Source organism: Plecotus auritus (assembly GCF_963455305.1).
Source record: "Plecotus auritus genome assembly, chromosome: 2".
NCBI lineage: Eukaryota > Metazoa > Chordata > Mammalia > Chiroptera > Vespertilionidae > Plecotus > Plecotus auritus.
In genome coordinates, this window is record NC_137771.1 from 154,706,354 (window position 1) to 154,726,538 (window position 20,185).

The 20,185-nt window shown below is 38.3% G+C and overlaps 1 protein-coding gene across 9 annotated transcripts in view; it reads left to right on the forward strand.

The window, feature by feature from the left end:
• Positions 1–20,185, forward strand: part of BBX (BBX high mobility group box domain containing) — a 318,462-nt gene that overhangs the window by 133,314 nt on the left and 164,963 nt on the right. For 4 of the 9 annotated variants that reach the window (XM_080656469.1, XM_080656462.1, XM_080656463.1 and 1 more), the window contains one exon: positions 12,689–12,806. The exons of the other annotated variants lie outside the window; for them this stretch is intronic. The gene's annotated coding sequence lies outside the window, so the exon portion shown is untranslated. The remainder of the gene's footprint in view (positions 1–12,688; positions 12,807–20,185) is intronic. 9 annotated transcript variants of the gene reach the window in all.

Consider the following 20,185-nt stretch of genomic DNA (forward strand, 5'->3'; position numbering starts at 1 on the left):
AAAAATTCAATAATCTTGAGTGCACAATAAAATACATTTAAAACATCTAGCAATGTGTATATCTAGAGTATGTTTGCGTATTTGTGTATAAACACACACATACATTTACCTCTGAGAGTTTTAAAAAATTGTCCTGAAGGCATAAGAACCTATGTATTCTTCTATAGTTCTACTGAAAATTGAAAGTGGGTTTATCCTTATCAATGAAAGGGCAAATCCTATAGAATATTAGCCATCCTATGATTTAATAATTCACTTTTTGCCATTGAGACTATAGAAATCCTAAGAAAAGAATGCCCAATGTGGATATATTGCCTTCAGTTTGAATATTAATGAGGTCAGAATCAAAGAAATAAAATTTTATATTCTTTTAAAAATTTTTTTTAACTTTTATTGATTTTAGAGAGGAAGGGAGAGGGAGAGAGAGATAGAAACATAAATGATGAGAGAAAATCATTGATTGGCTGCCCCCTGCAACCCCCCTACTGGGGATCGAACCCGCAACCTGGGAATGTATCCTTGACCATAATTGAACCTGAGACCCTTCAGTCTGTAGGCTGACATTCTATCCACTGAGCCATACCAGCTAGGGCAAATTTTATAATCTTGAGACAAGGTACAAGAACGGGAGATAGCACCACTGAAATTTTCTTTACCATGTAGAGCAAATATTGGGTTTCAAAAATCATTTCTATTTCAAGATTTTTTTGTTACTATTTTCTAATGAGGGTTAAATTATTTAGACTCCTTTGAGGACTACTCTATAGACTTTGCCAGATTGTGTTCTCAGAATCAGGCACAGCATGATGATATCTCTTATGTTGGAAAGCTTTATGCTGTTTCTAAAATGACAAATTAATTTGTTTAATTTCACACATATATAAAATTTTGGGGGGTGAATTATTCTTCAAGTTGGTCCAATCCCTTCTCTTTTATAAATAGACTAGAGGCCCAGTGCATGAATTCATGCATGGGTGGGGTCCGGCCAGCCCAGCCCCAATCTGGGCAGATCAGGACCTAAGCCATCAGTCGGACATCCCCTGAGGGCTGCCAGACTGCGAGAGGGTACTGGCCGGGCTGAGGGACTTCCCTCTACCCACCAGAGTGCACAATTTTTATGCACCGGACCTCTAGTATTATAAAAGAGACAATAGAGAAAAGTTTGAAATGAGCAGCCCCTGTCTTCTTTTTAAATAGAAAACTCTATAGCGTTCAGTCAGTCTTGCCATTTGATGAAGCATACAGCTCATCTTTCAGTTCATTTGGTGAAGTGAACCCTTAAAGAATGACCACATTTTCAGGGTGGATAGTTTAGTTGTTCCTGTTAAAATGATGGGTGTTGCCTTTCTTTATTAGTAACTGAGTTTCCCTTTTTAGAGAATTTAGATAAATTTTTCTAATAAGGCTGTTAAAATATGTCTTATTAATGGTCAAGGTGTCCCAGGTATGTCTCTTTTTAATGAGTTTTACCCAATCATCAAAATCATAGAATTTTTTACCAATTATTTCTGTTGTAATAAAATATTTCATACATTCGAGTTTATAATGTGGCTGTCAAAAAGTAGTTTAGAACTTTTACTTTGGAATGCTGATAAACACCCTTATTCTTTTTTTTTTTTTTAATATATTTTATTGATATTTTACAGAGAGGAAGGGAGAGGGATAGAGAGCTAGAAACATCGATGAGAGAGAAACATCGATCAGCTGCCTCCTGCACACCTCCCACTGGGGATGTGCCCGCAACCAAGGTACATGCCCTTGACCGGAATCGAACCCGGGACCCTTCAGTCCGCAGGCCGACGCTCTATCCACTGAGCCAAACCAGTTTCGGCAACACCCTTATTCTTGCCTCTAAATTGTCAGCTGCAAAATGCTCACTAATGCTTCCTTGAGATTAATATGTATAAGCAGAAACTTAAAGGTTTTCTTGTAGAAAATTTAAGTGGATTGCCTTTTTTTTTTTTTTTTTTTTTTTGAGCTGTCACTTTATCTCAAAAGCATGGGCTTTGGACTCAGTTGGACCCAAGATAAGACTAAATCTAACTCAGCTGTTCACTGACATGGGACTTGGGAAAATTACTTAGCTTCATTGTGCAATGGAATGAATACCAACCATGTAAGATTGTTATGAGGATTAAAAGTGCTGGAGGGTGCAATGCTAACCCAGCACATGGCAGGGCTACTAAGAAATGTGTTTGTTCTAAAAAAATAACAGTAGGTCAGAAGTGACATTTGACTTTTTGCTGCTTAACTATTCGTTGAAATTGACTTTTGAAGAATGTTATTGTCTCTCTTTACAAGGAAAACGTTTGGCTTCAAATTGCACATCTTTATGTGGGAACTTGAATTCAGGATGGATTTGCTTTAAATCATTAGGAAATAATAACATTTACTTTTTTATATTACTAGATATCTTAAAATATTTTCTATACAACCATAAGTGATAGAAGTTTGGTTTTAATTATACTTTCCCCAATTAATTTTGCAAGTTTACTGAAACCCAATCAAAGTCCAGTTCATGAAAATATTAGGAAATAAGCCATTTATATTATTCAATGGATTATAATTATTTTAGCAACATTCTTGCTTAATACTATCAGTATTAACAAACTTATCACCACAAACAAATAAATTATTTAAGCATAACAGAAAATTCTTATAATCAAAGACTATCATTATTGTAACAAAGCAGGGAACTTGTATTATGAATTCCTAATGAATTTTAAAGTATGAGTTATTTTCATAAATTGATGATCTCAACCTGACAGCTATAAAAATAAAAAAATTAACAACCAATTCTAGTTTAATCATAAACTAGAAAAGCTGTATTTTCCTTTATTTTAGGTCAGTGGTTTAGCTTTCCACAATTAATTGATCCTAGAAAAAAAATGTATTTTTGTACACTTGGAGAAAATGCTACCTCAGTGGAGGTATTTACTTTCTAAAAATGTTCATGCACTACAAATTGTTTTTCTTTGTCACTAGTGTCAGTAACTCTTGTGTATCAGATTTGAATATCTCTCTATAATTAATATTTTTAAACTGTTTTAAAGATGATTTAGTACCCTCTATGAGAGTAACTCATTTCCTGAGTCTGTTATGTGTTTGTGGTTTTATTTACCTTTTCCTAGTTGAATATGTGAACATTCTAACCATAACAAGCATGGTTTTTATATGCTTAAGTTATATATTTTTAGTTATTAGCATATATTGAAACCAGAACTCCAGTGAGGGGGTCCCTCACCTTGGCCTGCGCTCTCTCGTAGTCTGGGAGCCCTCGGGGGATGTCTGACTGATGTGGAGGTGGGAGAGGCTCCTGCCACCTCCGCTGCACTTGCTCGCCAGCTGTGAGCCCGGCTTGTGCCTGAGCAGTGCTCCCTCTGTGGGAGTGCACTGACCACCAGGGGGCAGCTCCTGCGTTGAGCGTCTGCCCCCTGGTGGTCAGTGCACGTCATAGCGACCGGTTGTTCCTCTGTTCGGTAGATTTGCATATTAGCCTTTTATTGTATAGGATTCTAAACTATTCTTGCCCACTTTTAAGAATGTTTGCAATCTTTCTTCAGTGCTATTCTATTCCCTTTTAGAACCTGAGATTCCTTCAGTATTCTCACAGGAAAAAGGTTTTGTGTAAAGATAAAGTAATCTATTTTCTGTTTTTCTATTTTTTTACCTAGTAAATATTTACTAGAACTACTATGTGCAATGAGTTAGACACTATATCAGCATCATGATATAAGAGAAGGCAAAATCTATGCAGAGAAGAAGAGAGAGACAAATGTCATTAAGAGTTCTGAGGAAGATCTTAAATTCCAGGTACGAGTATCAAGGAAGACTACACAAAAGAGAAATATAGAAGTCTGGGAGGGTGAATAAACCCCACTGCCATTTGGATAGAATATATGTAAAGATAAAATGGGAAACTAGTGGAAAGCTAGGTGTAAGAGGGCCTTGAATGTCAGGGTGAGTTTACATTATTACAAAGATAGATGAACCACTGAAAATTTCTAAGCAGACTATATGGGAGGGGGGATGGATTGGAAAGGTAAAGAGGCAGGCATGGGAGAGATTGATTTGGAGGCTTTAGGAATTCTAGGTAAGAAGTTATGAAGGTTAAACACTATATCTCAAGATACTTGGTTTGAGGTATCCAACTCACAAAATCAAGTATGTCTTTTACCAACTCTCAGGGCAAAAATTATTATTATTTTTAATTTAACTTTATTGTTGAAAGTATTACAGATGACCTTTTTTATCCCCTATTGATCCCTTCTCACCTGCATCTGCCCCCTGCCTCAAGCCTTCACCACGCTATTGTCTGTGACCATGGGTTAAGCATATATGCATATAAGTTCTTTGGTTAATCTCTTTCCACCCACCCCCACCTTCTCTCTGAGATTTGACAGTCTGTTCCATGCTTTTGTCTCTGGATCTGTTTTGTTCATCAGATTACACATATGAGTGAGATCATATGATACTTGTCTTTCCCTGACTGACTTATTTTACTCAGCATAATACTCTCCAAGTCCCTGCATGCTGTCTCAAAGGGTAAGAGATTCTTCTTTTTTACTGCTGCGTAGTATTCCGTGGTGTAAATGTACCACAGCTTTTTCATCCACTTATCTAATGATGGGCACTTGGGCTGTTTCCAGATCTTAACTTTTGTAAATTGTGCTGCTATGAACATAGGGATAGGGGTGCATATATTCTTTCTGATTTGTGTTTCAGGTTTCTTAAGATATATTCTTTTTAAAAAATATATTTTTTATTGATTTTTTTACAGAGAGGAAGGGAGAGGGATAGAGAGTTAGAAACGTTGATCAGCTGCCTCCTGCACACTCCCAACTGGGGATGTGCCTGCAACCAAGGTACATGCCCTTGACCAGAATCGAACCTGGGACCCTTCAGTCCGCAGGCAGATACTCTATCCACTGAGCCAAACCTGTCAGGGCATGATGTATTCTTAGAAGAGGGATCACTGGTTTAAATGGAAGTTACATATTTAATTTTTTGGTTTGCCACAGTAGCTGCACCAGTATGCAATCCCATCAGCAGTGTACTAATGTTCCCTTTTCAGCACTTCTCACTTGTTGATTTATTGAGGGTAGCCAATCTGATAGGTATGAGGTGATATCTCACTGTCATTTTAATGTGCATCTTTGATGATTAGTGACTGAGCCTCTGTATATATAAAAAGCCAACCAACAACCAAAACACCGTAATGACCAGAATGATCGGTTGCTATGACGCCACTGCAGCCAGCGAACCAGCCTGATCAGGGGGTGGGGCCGGTGGCCAACTTCCCGAAGCCCCTCCCCCCGGCTGGCCCCACCCCAGATGGGCCCCCACCACCTCGATCAGCCCGCAGCCTCTCCCCCCAGCCAACTCCGCCCCCATTCAGCCCCCTGATTCTAATCAGGGGTAGGGCTGGCTGACCAAATACCCATGGCCCCTCCCCCAGGCTGCTGGTCCCAAATTGCCCCCCCAAACCCAATCAGGGGCAGGGCCAGCTGGCCCACGACCCACAGTCCCTCTTCACAGCCAGCCCCACCCCCAATCAACCTTCACCACCTCGATTGGTCCACAGCCCCTCCCCTCAGCCAGCTCTGCCCCCGATTGGTCCTCCCACACCAAATCGGGGGTGGGTCTGGTTGGCCAACCTCCCATGGCTGGCCCACCGCCCACAGCCCCTGTCCACGGCTGGCCCCAACCCCAACTGGCCCCCCCACTCCAATCAGGGGTGAGGCCCACTGGCCAATTGCGCGCGGCCCCTCACCCCAGCTGGCCAACCTCCCACCGTCTCCTCTTCCTGACAGGCCTGGCCCCGACCCACCGATTAGAGCCGGGCCAATCGCACCCCACCCGTGCACGAATCCGTGCACTGAGCCTCTAGGTTTTTCATATGGTTCTTGGCCTTCTGTATGTCTAGTTTGGAGAAGTGTCTATCTAGGCCCATTTTTTGTTTGGATTGTTTGTTTTCTGTTAAGTTGTATGAGTTCCTTATATATTTTGGATATTAATCCTTTATCAGATGTATCATTGCCAAATATGTTCTCCCATACAGTGGGCTCCCTTTTCCTTTTGTTGTTGGTTTCTTTTGCTATACAGAAACTTTTTATTTTGATGTAGTCTAATTTTTTTATTTTCTCCTTAGTTTCCTTTGCCCTAGGAGATGTATCTGTAAACATATTGCTATGAAAGATGTCTGAGATTTTGCTGCCTATGGTTTTTTTCTATGATTTTTATGGTTTCATGGCTTACATTTAACTTAGGTCTTAATCCATTTTGAGTTTATTCTTGTGTGTGGTGTAAGTTGGTGGTCTAATTTCATTTTTTTTTTTTTGCATGTATCTGTCCCATTTACCCAACACCACTTAGTGAAGAGACTGTCTTTTTTCCATTGTATGCTCTTTCCTCCTTTGTCAAATATTGAGTGTAATGGTGTGGGTCAATTTCTGACGTCTCTGTTCTCTTCCATTGATCTATATGCCTATTCCTGTGCCAGTCCCAGGATGTTTAGATTACAGTGGATTTGTAGTATAACTTGATATCTGGTATTGTGACCCCTCCAACTTTTTTTTTCTTTCTGAAGATTGTTGCAGCTATTTGTGGCAATATACATTTTTTTTTTGTTCCATATATATTTTTGGAGTATTTGTTCCAGATCTGTGAAATATGCCATTGGTGTTTTAATAGGGATTGCATTGAATCTATAGATTGCTCTGGGTAACATGGATATTTTAATGATGTTAATTCTACCAATCCTTGAACAGGTATATTCTTCCACTTTTTTATATTTTCCTCTATCTCTTTTTTCACTCTCCTGTAGGTTTCTGAGTACAGGTCTTTTACCTCCTTGGTTAAGTTTATTCCTAAGTACCTTAATTTTTTTGTTGCTTTGTAAATGGGATTGTTTTTTCAGTTTCTCTTTCTGAGAATTCATCATTGGTGTATAAAAATACCAATGATTTCTGGGTGTTAATTTTGTCTCCTACTACATTGCTGAACTCCTTTATTAAATTTAGTAGTTTTGTTGGTGGAGTCTTTAGGGTTTTCTCTGTACAATATCATGTCATCTCTGAATAATGGATGCCTTTTATATTTTTTTCTTGTCTGATTTTTTTCTTGCCTATGACTTCCAGTACTATCTATCTATATATAAAAACCTAAGCGACTATTCGACCGTTCAACTGTTTGACCAGTAGCTATGATGCACACTGACCACCAGGGGGCAGACACTGAACACACAGGCATGGAAACATGGAATAGATTAATAAATATCAGAGGGAAGGGGAGAGAGTGGGAAGATTAACCAAAGATCTTATATGCATACTAGAGCCTCAGTGCATGCATTCCTGCACTGGTGTGGTCCCTTGGCCTGGCCTGCGGGTATCGGGCTTAAACCGGCAGTCTGACATCCTCTGAGGGGTCCCGGATTGTGAGAGAGCACAGGCCAGACCAAGGAACCCCACCAGTGCATGATTCCGTGCACCGGGCCTCTAGTGTTGAATAAAAGTCGTGAAAGCTGACATCCCTGTCTTGTTCCTGTTCTTAGAGGAAATGGTTTTAGTTTCTGCCCATTGAGTATGATTTGGTTGTAGGTTTGTCATATATGGCCTTGATTATGTTGAGGTATGATCCCTGTATTCCCATTTTGCTGAGAGTTTTTATCTAAAAAGGGTGTTGTATTTTGTCAAATGCTTTTTGTACATCTATTGATATGATCATGTGATTTCTGTCTTTCAATTTATTTATGTGATGTATAACATTTATTGATTTGCATATAATGTCATTTTCTCTGCCTTACATCCCCAGAATAATACCGCTTGGTCATGACGTATGATCTTCTAATGTAATGCTGGATCCGATTTGCTAGAATTTTGTTGAGGATTTTAGCATCTATGTTCATCAGGGATATTGGCCTGTAATTCTTTTTCTTTGTAGTGTCTTTAACTAGTTTTGGAATTAGAATAATGCTGACCTCATAAAAAGAGCTTGGAAGTGTTCCTTCCTCTTGGATATTTTGGAATAGATTGAGGCCAGGGAAAAAATTATTACTCAGTTTTAAGGATTTTTTCATTGACCATTTTCTCAAACACTTGATACCTACTAACTTACTATTTAGCCTGTGTGTGTCTATGTTTATGAGTATTTAGTGATTATAAATCTAGCTTTCACTATTTCTCAAAGAATATAAATCATATAAATCCTGTCCTGTCACCTGAACCAAATTACTAATCTATAGAACTTGGCAATAGACTGAACTTGTGTTAGAGGTGAAGAAGGGATCGTAAGAAGAAAGAAAGCAATGGGAGATGTTGAAAAAGAAGTCAAAGATAGGATTTACATTTAAATGTAGGTATTTAGATAACACTACATCCAGAAGTAGAGAAATAGTAATACATAAAAACTGATTTGTGGGAGGGGGAGATGAAGTTTGGGATGATTGGATTTGAAAAGCAGAGAGTATCTTCATGTGATTATGTATATAATGTAGTAATAAATGTGAGGTGAGTTTGGAAGAGATACAGGCTGTGAGTATAGGTATAGCTTGAGAGGTAGAACTGAAAATGTTTTTTAAAGGATAGTTCATTGATTTTTTTTTTAGAGAGGAAGGGAGAGAGAATGAGAGAGAGAGAGAGAGAGAGAGAGAGAGAGAGAGAGAGAGAGAGAGAGAGAGAAAGAGAGAGAGAGAGAGAGAGAGAGAGAGAGAGAGAGAGATATTTATGTGAGAGTGTAACATCGATCCAATGCCTTCTTCACCCCCTGACCAGAATTAAACCAGCAACCTTTTGGTGCACAAGACAATGCCCAACCAACTGAGTCACATTGGCTCGGACTAAAGCTGAAATTTTGAAAATTGGTGAAAGTAGAAAATGTGGCTAAGAAAGAACTTTTGAAAACATCTACTTATTCTTTGACAATCAGATTTGTGGTGGGAAAATCAAGGTAGTATAGGACCGAGGAAGATGGTGATGAGTTTTCAACAAAAATGTTGAAAAATTTAGACATATCTAAATGCCTAAAGGAAGTGTTTGTGTTACTTGGGGTCCTTTGGAGAAAGCAGTTTTTGTACAGTGGTCAAAGCAGAAGCCATGTTGTATAATGATTTCAGTATTTCCCCTTTTACTGCCAAGTTTTTTATTTTCTCTTTAGCTGAAACTGTATGTTGAGCCCCTGTCTTCATGGAGTAATCTGGAATGATTTACAAATCTACTCCCTGGGAGCATGAAATTCATCTTCTTTAAGTTAATATTCTTTTCATTAAATATGTAGTTGTAGACTGTTTAAAATAAAAACTTATCTAGATGCTAATATCATTTTCTCAAATACCATCAGCAAACATACTTTCTAAATGCCTCAATTATTATGTATATTCTAATTGGCATTACAGAGGGATAATTAATGATTTCCCTGTCATTGCTAGTTCTTTTATACTCAGTACAGTCAAACTTTAAATAGGCCTACTGCCTTAATAAAGATCCTTTAGAAAGTTCTTTGGAGCAGTAGGGTCCCCTGCATATGCAAATTCTAGGATAGAATCAGATACAATCAGATATGACCCATGTGCAGAGAATAATAGTTTTAAGAGTGAGTATACAAGACTCACTCCAAGTAGTAGTAATAATTATAATGATAGAACTTCAACTGTTATTTTTGCATTTTATGTGCTAATATCTCTGTGTCTGTGTGTTTGCATTTTTTCCTTAATCTTCACAGTGACCTTAATATGTAAGTATTATTATTCCCATTTTACACATGAAAGAACTGAGGCTAAAAACATTATAAATCATTTCAGCTTCTTGGCTAATTAAGAACAGATCCAAGATTCAAATCATCTCTTTTTGACTTTCAAAGACCATGTTCTCAACATAGCCCATGCAATTTTATGATGTATTTGAAATTTGAGCTTTAATACCCTTGATGGCAACTGCTCACTGAGTTTGGAAGCTCGGTGCCTCATTACTTTCTTATCCTTTTCCTCTAACTAGGGAAGAATAGATTACTTTCTTTTGCTTAAACATGTTGTCATTTGTAATTGTTGATTGTCAGATGCTTTTTTGTATATTCAGTACTATATATATTTATATAAACTTCATATCAACTCTATGAAAGGTAGATATATTTCCCCCTTATATTTTATTATGCAGCTTTCGAGCATAGCATTACACACTTACATACTCATTACCTAGATTCAGCCATTAACATTTTACTATACTTATTTTATTACATATCTATAATCCATCCATTGTCATTTCATTTTCTGATGCATTTGAAACTGAATTATAGACATTACTAAACTTGCTCTAAATATTTTAGCATGCATATTATTGACTGGAGTTCAGTATTTATATATTTAAGTTTTTTATGTAAAATTTACACTTAGTAATACACAATCTTAAACATATATCCTCTTGAGTTTTGATAAATGTGTACATCTGTATAACCTAAATACGTATCAAGATAATAAAACATGACTATTGGTAGGTATCTCCTTTTATTCCCCTTTGTAGATGAGGAAACTGAAGCACACAGAAGTTAACTAATCTGCCTAAGATCACACTGTTAGCAAGTAACAGAATCTGACATCAAACTCTGGCAATTTGGCTGCAGCGTTTGTGGTCCTCACTATACCACTATACTACTTAAGGATTGTCCTCACATGTTTGGGTATCCCTGTACATTTTTATTTTAACACAAGTGTGTAGACAAAGAAGTAATACAGTTAGGATTAGTGATAGTAGAAATGCTGTCCTAGGCATGCATTGGTTCCTTGCAAGAGGTTTATGGCAAGAGAAACTCAGAAGGAAGGAAGTTCTCTTCATTGAAATAGTAGGGTGGATCTCTGTATAATAACTCGGTCTTAACTGGCTTCCTTGATTAATGTTTCCACATATAAATTGACAGGTTCCTAATGACAATACTGAGGCTCAGAAAAATCCTACAGTGCCTTTTGAACAATTAGGGATAGCTGATGTACAGTATAATTTTTTATGAAGAATATTTTAGTCTATTAATGGAAAACTGTTCATCTATGTACAGTATATTTAGTACCCTGATACCTCAGTCTCCAAAATCATAGAATTAACCAATTTGGAATTTATAGTTAGGAAATTTGTAAAGTTTTTAACAAAGAAATTAAATGGAATTCTTTGGCATAAAATATAAAGATTTGAATACATTAAATTTGATTTCTGGTTTGCAATACTTAGGTGAGTTTTTCCTATGAAAGGAAATTGTGTCTCTTTCCTGAATTGTACTCATACCACAAGCCAAATCTTAAAAGTTGACCAGTTCACTCTGTTCACTATTCAGAGAGGAAAAGTAAGCTATCATATATATATTTTAAAACCTTAAGTTTTGCTCAAAAAGCAATTACAAAAATAAATCAAAGCATTTAGTTAGGAAATCCTAGCCTATCACTAGAGGGCAGAGCAGTACCATACTTTAGGCTTTATTTGAAAATTACTGGTTTAAAAATTGCTGAACATGGGAAAATATATTGATGCACACTCGAATAGAAATTTCTTTGTATTCTTATTGTCTTGTGTGAAATCCAATAACATGCTTACACATATCAAAGAAGCTTTTCTGGCAATTACATTGATTGCTTCCATAAGGACATGATTATTGAGACATTTTTAATTATTCCTTAAAAGAAAATAATAATGTTTACAAAGGGTGGTGCATTAAATCATTTCTACTCTATGTACTACCCTAAAATTGAATTGCAGTATAGACTTTAGGTGAGACGTTATGAAAGAACAAGTTTGAGACAAGTTTACCAGTATTTAAATCTAAGAATTTATCGAAATGTGCAGATTTTTTAATCTTTCAGCTGAAAATTGTTTGAATCATTAAGACTTTAGAAAGTTGTAAAAGCAATGAACTAACGCTAGCTCCCTTTTTAATGTTAAAATTTTATCAAGCGGATGTTCAACTAATTTCATTTCTGTTTAAAAATTTCTATCATTCTAAGATACTTTTATTCTCATTTTTTTTTGATAAATTTTAAAAATAACTGAAGCCCTGAGGTAATAAAGTAGCCTAGTGAATAACCTGAGTATTTCAATGTCCCCAAATAGAAAATTTCATCTTGACAGTGTAGTTTGAATTTCATTTCATAAAAACAGCTTGGATTTATATATGATTCATTTCCAGTAGAGACAATATAGGATACCAGAACAAAGCACTGGGTTTTGGAATCAGAAGATTTGGGGCCCCAGTTGTTAAGTGCTTACTTGTGACCTTGGGCAAGTCACACTACCTCTCTGAAGTAAGAGTTGGGAAAATACTTTATTTACAGCTGGGTTGTTTTGAGGATTGTGTTTGTGCCTGGATGTATGCATCTCCAAAGACAAGACCCTGTGAAGGTGACTTTTAATAAAGATACAAGCTGAGAAAAACCTTAGAAATAATTGAGAAATGGTTGATGATATCATAAATTTAGAAACATGAGGGCACCTGTTACATGAGTAAATATACCAAAAATATGGTTTCCAAATCCAAGCCCCAGTTCAGATTGCTGACTTTCTCCTTGTCTCTGAGTGTCTTTGGCTGCCTAATCTCTCTGTAACCCCCACTTTTTTGCCTCTTATTCTTTATTTTACCCTCTGTTTATCTCCATGTTCCCTCTCTCTGTGTTTCTCCTGACTGTCTTTGGTCTCTCTCTGTGTTTTTCTTGTCCCAGGCACCCCCAGGAAGACCCCAAGCCTCTAGCGGTACCTGGTATCATCTCCAGCATGTTTATAGATGTGGAGGATTCACTGGGATATTGACAAATACCAGAGGCGAACTGTACCACTGTAGTAAGTCAATAAGCCTTTATTAAGTGACTACTGTTGGTGGTGCTTTGGGAAAAAAGAAGTTAGGGTATAGCTCAGAAGTAAACTTGTAAACTCTTCTTAAGTGATTCTTGCCAGATGGTCACACATACAAATGAAAACAACAAAATAAAAAGCTGACAAATAAGAAGAGAGATGAGGAAAGAGAGGGTGGGAGTAATTTCCTTGGGGCTTCCAAAGCCTGCTCACTTGCCTGAGTGAATTCCTAAATGGTAGTGAAGTGAGAGTGCTAAATTTCAGCCTGCCAACAGCTAACTTCTTAACCTTCCAGTCTTAGAGAAATTCAAGTTATGAAAAGTATAGCCAAGTTGAGATTTTCCATAAACATAATTAGTATCCTTTGCCAGCATTAAAATTTATGGAGTTTAAGGGTAAATTGTGATTGTGAAGTAATAAAGAGGTATAGTATGAAATAAAATTAATACAAACTATTATAATTTATGGGTACATTTTACATGCCACGATGAATTAAAATAATGAATTGTAGTATAACAAGTTAATTTTGTTTTTGTGATGGAAATTTATTTTTGCTGTTGTATTTTAGACAGTCCTACCTACAGTTGTACCATGGTTTTCAGAGTTGGATATGGTTTGAATCTCACCTCTGCTAGCTGTGTAAGATTGGGTATTCTACATAACAACACAATCTTAGTTTCCTCATATGAAAATATTTATCTTAGAGTTGTTGTGTGATTTAAAGAGATAATTTTATAAAGTCCTGAATGCATGCTGGGTACTTGTTACTTGCAGATAATTAAAAAGTACTTTTAAAATAGTTAAATGCAGGTGTTACTTCTGAGAGCTTTTTAAAAATAGAAGTAAGCCTCATAGTATTTAGAAAATGCTATGTGTATACAGGGCATACTAATAACATGTGAATAAAATTCAAAGAATAACATTAACATGAATAATTGAATATTTACCACTAACTGCCTGGCCCAGATTTCAACAACTTCCTTAATTTAACTCATCCCCCAATCCTGAAGGATGAGTTAACTCTCTTTCTTCTTTATCCTTATACTGGAGGCCCAGTGCATGAAAATTCATGCACTGGAGGGGAGGTCCCTCAGCCTGGCATGCCCCCTCTCACAATCTGGGAGCCCTCAGGGGTGGGAGGCAACCCAGTCTATTAGGGGAAGGCTACGCCCCTATCACACCTCTGCTGCTGCCTCTGCCGGCAGTGCAAGCCTCGGCTGGTCCTGGTTACCTGGGCGGCTGGGCAGCTGCCATCTGAGTCTTGCCTGCACCTCGGCTGGCCCTGCTCGCCTGAGCCTCAGTCAGTGGGGGGTGCAAGAGGACCCGAGGCCCCATCAGGGCTGAGGGGATTCTGGCGGAATGGAGGATACTCTCAACAACATGAGTTCTAACTTCCAATTTGTTGGACACCACAGTCAGGCTTCAGCTTCGGGGGAGGGAGTAAGAGAGGGATGGGAAGCTCATTGGAGGGGCCTGGGCGAGCTGTCAGTCAGTGGGGGGTGCAAGAGGACCCGAGGCCCCATCAGGGCTGAGGGGATTCTGGCGGAATGGAGGATACTCTCAACAACATGAGTTCTAACTTCCAATTTGTTGGACACCACAGTCAGGCTTCAGCTTCGGGGGAGGGAGTAAGAGAGGGATGGGAAGCTCATTGGAGGGGCCTGGGCGAGCTGTCAGTCATTGGGGGGTGTAGGAGGACCCGAGGCCCCCGGCGAGGCAGAGGGGACTCCAGTGGCAGGTGCACAGAGCAGCCGGTCCCGCCCCTACTGTGGGCACCACCATCTTGTGACAGCGTGATGGTCAATTTGCATATTACCACTTTATTCTATAGGGTTTTTTATATATTTACATTAAATTTTGCTTGTTTTTGAATTTTACATAAATAATAAATACTATATGTTTTCTCTGTCGCACCTATTTTTGCTGCTCAACGTGATTTTTTTTTAAAATTTTATTTTTAATTATGCTTGACATACAATACTAGAGTCCCGGTGCACGAAATTCATTCACGGGTAGGGTCCCTAGGCCTGGCTGGTGATCAGGGCCCATCTGTGGGGCGACCGGTGGGGTGATTGGGGGGACCCCGCTAGTACCTGCCTTGGCCAGCCTGGCACCACCTGCTCACGGGCACTGCCCCCCACTGCCACTGCCAGTCACGTCCCGCTGCAGGGCAACCAGCAGGGCAATCAGGAGGCCACCTGCTGGCACCCACCTTGGATGGCCTGGGGCCTGTGGGCTAGTAGGGGCTCCTGCATTGAGCATCTGCCCCCTGGTGGTCAGTGGGTGTCATAGCAACCGGTCGTTCCGCCGTTCAGCCAGTTTGCATATTAGGCTTTTATTATATAGGATATTTTGTGTATACCACATAGTATGGCAGTACTTATATGCCTTACAAAGTGATCACCACAATAAGTCTAGTAACCATCTGTCATCATATAAAGTTTTTATGATATTGTTACCTGTGTTCCTTATGGTGTACATTACCTCCCCCGACTTCTTTTTTAACTAGAAGTTTGTACTTCTTAATCCCCTTCCTTTTTTACTACCCATCCCCTTATCCTTCTCTCCTTTGGCAAACATCAGTTTGTTCTTCGTATCTGTGAGTTTCTTTTTGTTTCTTTTTGTTGTTCATTTGTCTTGTTTTTAGATTTTACATATAAATGAAATAATATCCTATTTATCTTTCTCTGTCCTACATATTTTAGTTAATGTAAGTTCCCTAGATACATTTATGTTGTTGCAAATGGCAAGAGGTGATTATCACTTTGTGGTTTTGATTTGCATTTCCCTGCTGATGAGTGATGTTTAGTATGTTTTTGTATGTCTGTGGTTCATCTGTATGCCTTCTTTGGTAAAATATCTATTTAGGTCCTCTGCCAATTTTTTAAATGTTGAGTTGTAGGAGTTCTTCATATATTTTGAATATAAACCCATTATTGGATATATCATTTGCAAATATCTCCTCCCATTCAGTAGGTTACTTTTTCGTCTTCCCAATGATTTCCTTCATTGTGCCAAAGCTTTTTGGTTTGATGTAGTCCCATTTGTTCATTTTTGCTTTTGTTGCCTTTGCGGAGGAGATACATTTTTAAAAATATTGCTAAGAGTGATGTCAAAGAGTTTACTGCCTAGAAGTTCTATGGTTTCAGCTCTTATATTTAAGTCTTTCATTCATTTTGATGTAAGAAAGTGGTATACTTTAATTTTTTTGCACATATCTTCCCAGTTTTCCCAGCACCACATATTGAAGAGGAGACTGTCTTTTCTCCACTGTATATTTTGACTAGAGGCCCGGTGCAGGAATTCATGCACAGGTGGGGTCCGGCTGCCCCGCCCCGATGGGGGCCCATTGTTCTGGGCTGGCAGGGAGGAGGGGCTTCGGGTGGTTGGCCAGCCACCCCTGCCCCCAATTGGAGTTGGGGTGGGTGATCAGGGCCAGGGCTGGCGAGGGTCGGGGGCAGATTGGGGCAGATTGTTTGGCTGCTGCGTGTGTCATAGCCAGCGGTCGTTCTGGTTGTTCCGCCATTACGGTCGTGGGGCTTTTATATGTATATATTTCTTTATCATAGATTAATTTACCTTATAAGAATGGGTTTATTTCTAGGCTCTGTTCTGTTCCGTTATCTATGTATCTATTTTGTGCCAGTACCATATAGATTTTTTCTCTTTTATAATTGTTTAAAGTATTACATATATTAGTACATATAATCTCTTTTTTTTCCCCATTGACCTTCCCCCAAACCTCCCCTACCCCCTTTCTCATGCCCTCATCCCACCACCCCCAGTGTCTTGTGTCCATTGGTGTGCTTATATGCATGCATACAAGTCCTTTGGTTGATCTATTTACCTCCCTCCCCAACACTCCCCAGCTTTCCTGCTGTAATTTGACAGTCTGTTTGGTGCTTTACTGCCTCTGTATCTATATTTTTATTCATCAGGTTATAATGTTCTTTATTTTCCATAAATGAGAGAGATCACGTGGTATTTTTCTTTCATTGCTTGGCTTATTTCACTTAACATAATGTTCTCCAGGTCCATCCATGCTGCTGCAAATGGTAAGAATTCCCTCTTTTTTACCACAGTGTAGTATTCCATTGTGTAGATGTACCATAGTTTTCTAATCCACTCATCTGCTGATGGGCATTTAGGCTGTTTCCAAATCTTAGCTATGGTGAATTGTGCTGCTACGAACATAGGGGTGCATATATCATTTCTAATTGGTGTTTCTAGTTTCTTGGGATATATTCCTAGAAGTGGGATCACTGGGTCAAATGGGAGTTCCATTTTTAGTTTTTTTTTTGTTTTTTTTTTAAATATATTTTATTGATATTTTTACAGAGAGGAAGGGAGAGGGATAGAGAGCTAGAAACATCGATGAGAGAGAAACATCGATCAGCTGCCTCCTGCACACCCCCCACTGGGGATGTGCCCGCAACCAAGGTACATGCCCTTGACCGGAATCGAACCCGGGACCCTCCAGTCCGCAGGCCGACGCTCTATCCACTGAGCCAAACCGGTTTCAGCCATTTTTAGTTTTTAAAGGAAACTCCGTACTGTTCCCCACAGTGGATGCACCAGGCTGCATTCCCACCAGCAGTGCACTTGGGTTCCTTTTTCTCCACATCTACGCCAGCACTTGTCCTTTGTTGATTTGTTGATGATTGCCATTCTGACAGGTGTGAGATGGTACCGCATTGTTGTTTTGATTTGCATCTCTCGGATACTTAGTGACTTTGAGTATGTTTTCATGTGTCTCTTGGCCTTCCTTCTGTCTTCTTTCGAAAAGATTCTAATTAGGTCCTTTGCCCATTTTTTAATTGGATCATTTATCTTCCTTTTATTAAGTTGTATAAGTTGCCTGTAGATGTTGGAGATGAAACCTTTATCAGTGATAACATTTTCAAATATGTTCCCCATACAGTGGGCTTTCTTGTTGTTTTGGTGATGGTTTCTTTTGCTGTGCAAAAGCTTTTTATTTTGATATAGTCCCATTTGTTTATTTTCTCTTTAGCTTCCATTGCCCTAGGAGCAGTATTGGTGAAGAAATTGCTTCGGCATATGTCTGAGATTTCTCTGACTGTGGATTCCTCTAGTATTTTTATGGTTTCCCGTCTTAAGTTTAAGTGCTTTATACATTTTGAGTTTATTTTTGCGTATGGTGTAAGTTGGTGGTCTAGTTTCATTTTTTTTGCATGTATCTGTACAATTTTCCCAACACAATTTATTGAAGAGACTGTCTTGACTCCATTGTATGTTCATGCCTCCTTTGTCAAATATTAATTGAGCATAGTGGTTTGGGTTGATATCTGGATTCTCTATTCTATTCCATTGGTCTATATGTCTATTCTTGTGCCAGTACCAGGCTGTTTTGAGAACAGTGGCTTTGTAATGCAGCTTGAAATCTGGTAATGAGGTCCCACCTACTTTGTTCTTCTTTCTCAGGATTGCTGTGGCTATTCGGGGTCTTTTTTTAATTGCAGATGAATTTTTGGAGAATTCTTTCTAGGTCTGTGAAATATGCTATTGGTATTTTAATGGGGAGTGAATTGAATATATAAATTGCCTTGGGTAGTATGGACATTTTAATGATGTTGATTCTCCCAATCAATGAACATGGTATGTCCTTCCATCTGTTTACGTCTTCATCTGTCTTTTTTTTCAGTGTCATGTAGTTTTCCGCATATAGGTCTTTTACCTCCTTAGTTAAGTTTATTCCTAGCTATCTTAATTTTTTTTGGTGCGATGGTAAACGGGATTGCTTTTTTAGTCTCTCTTTTTATAAGTTCACTATTGGTGTACAGAAATGCCATAGATTTCTTGGCGTTAATTTTGTATCCTGCTACATTACTGAATTCATTTATTAAGTCTATTAGTTCTTTGATGGAGTCTTTTGGGCTTTTTATGTACAACATCAAGTCATCTGCAAATAAGGAGAGATTTACTTCTTCTTTTCCAATTTGGATGCCTTTTATTTCTTCTTCTTGTCTAATTGCAATGGCTAATACTTCCATTACTATGTCGTACAGGAGTGGTTAGAGTGGGCATCCCTGTCTTGTTCCTGTTCTTAGGGGAAATGGATTTAGTTTTTGCCCATTGAGTATGATTTTAGCTGTGGGTTTATCATATATAGCTTTTATTATGTTGTGGTATGATCCTTCTATTCCCACCTTGTTGAGAGTTTTTATCAAGAAAAGGTGTTGGATTTTGTCAAATGCTTTTTCTGCATTAATTGATAATGTGATTTTTATCTTTCAATTTGTTTATGTGATGTATCAGGTTTATTGACTTGTGGACATTCTACCATCCTTGCATTCCTGGGATAAATCCTACTTGGTCATGATGTATGATCTTTCTGTATACTGCTGGATCTGATTTGCTAGAATTTTGTTGAGGATTTTGGCATCTATGTTCATGAGGGATATTGGCCTGTAATTCTCTTTCATTGTGTTGTCTTTATCTGGTTTTGGTATTAGGGTTATGCTGGCTTCATAGAAGGAGCTTGGAAGTGTTCCTTCCTCTTGAACTTTTTGGAATAGTCTGAGGAGGATAGGTTTAAGTTCTTCCTTGAACATTTGGTAAAACTCCCCTGTGAAGCCGTCTGGTCCCGGGCTTTTGTTTGCTGGAAGCTTTTTGATGACTGCTTCAATTTCTTCCATAGTTATTGGCCTATTGAGATGTTTAGGTCTTCCTGATTGAGTTTTGGAAGGTTATATTTTTCTAGGAATATGTCCATTTCCTCCAGGTTGTCCAGTTTTTTGGAATACAGTTGTTCATAGTATTTTTTAACAATCCTTTGTATTTCAGTGGGGTCTGTTATTATTTCACCTCTTTCATTTCGGATTTTGTTTATTTGGGTCCTCTCTCTTTGCTTCTTGGTGAGCCTGGCTAGAAGTTCATTGTTGATCTTTTATATTGTTTTTTTGGTCTAAATGTCATTTATCTCTACTCTGATCTTTATTATTTCCTTCCTTCTGCTTACACTGTGCTTTTCTTGTTGCTCTCTTTCTAACTCTTTGAGTTGTAGGGTTAGGTAATTTACTGCCATTGTTTCTAATTTTTTTAAGTAGGCTTGTAGAGCTACCGTATGAACTTCCCTCTCAAGACTGCTTTCGCTCTGTCCCATAGATTTTGGATTGTTGTGTTTTCATTGTCATTTGTTGCCATGATGTTTTTTATTTCTTCCTTGATCTCTCTGGTAACCTAGTCATTGTTTAATAGCATGCTGTTTAGTCTCTATTTGTTTGATATTTTTGGATTGTTTTTATTGTAGTTGATTTCCAGTTTTATGCCACTGTGATCTGAGAAGATGCTTGATGTGATTTCTATCTTCTTGAATTTGAAGAGACTTTGCCTATAACCCAACATAT